Source organism: Myotis davidii, unplaced genomic scaffold (genome assembly GCF_000327345.1).
Source record: "Myotis davidii unplaced genomic scaffold, ASM32734v1 scaffold107, whole genome shotgun sequence".
NCBI classification, from domain to species: Eukaryota; Metazoa; Chordata; class Mammalia; order Chiroptera; family Vespertilionidae; genus Myotis; species Myotis davidii.
The window spans coordinates 2,262,270-2,263,124 of NW_006383012.1; the positions used below are offsets into that span (position 1 = coordinate 2,262,270).

At 55.9% G+C, this 855-nt stretch overlaps 1 protein-coding gene across 1 annotated transcript in view; it reads left to right on the top strand.

The window, feature by feature from the left end:
* Positions 1 to 855, top strand: part of MXI1 (MAX interactor 1, dimerization protein) — an 80,945-nt gene that overhangs the window by 12,061 nt on the left and 68,029 nt on the right. The gene's annotated exons all lie outside the window — the stretch shown is intronic.

Below are 855 nucleotides of genomic sequence, written 5' to 3' on the forward strand. Positions count from 1 at the left end.
CCTCCGGGGAAACTTGGCGAGGGGGACGCAGCTAGAAGGAAACTTTGGGATCTCGCAGGAAACAATAGTTGGGGAAGGAGGTGTGGGCTGTTGTGTGCGGTTTCTTTATTTTCCGGGAGACGGCTCCCGAGCTAGGGCGCAGGGCGAGGAAGGCAAACGCCTTTCTGGTCGATTTCTACCGTCCACCCCCACCTCCCCACCCCGGCTCAGGTGGAGAGTGATGCGTTGCGGGGGGGGGGGGGGGGGCGGGGAACCCACCCCGGCCCTGCCCCCCTTTTTTTTTTTTTTTTTTTTGTATTTGTTTGTTTCATTTTTGCTCCTTCCAGCCAGGTCCCCCAGCCCTCCCCAGGCAGTCGACTGTGCGCCCTAACGGGGGCACCCGTGTGCGGTGTCGCCAGCTCGGTCCTCACAGATAATAGCTGCGAGAAGGGGGCAGGGGCAGGGGCAGGGGCAGATAGAACGACAGACTAGAGAAGACCAGTCTGTTTAATCTGTCTGAGCAAGTAGGAAGATCAATAAGAAGGGGGGGGGGGGGTTGGTCCGATTGCAACGTGTCAAATATTGTAACCTCCTCCCCCCTCCCCAACACACAACAACAACCCTCAAACACAAAAACACCGTAGCTGACCGACACCCCAGGCCTCCAGGGTGAAAGTAAGCCTGTGTTGGCAACGCAATTTTTCAAAAGCTGTAAGGCAAAAACCCAAGGGTTTGTGTTGGGAGGTCGGTGATGCGATCTTTTCTTTCTCTTCTCTCGTTTTCTCGGAGTGCCTGCCTGGGTTTCGAGAAAGGCGCATCGCCGGCGGTGTAGCCAAATCAGATTGTTATTATTCCGAGTGTGTGTGTGTGTGTGTG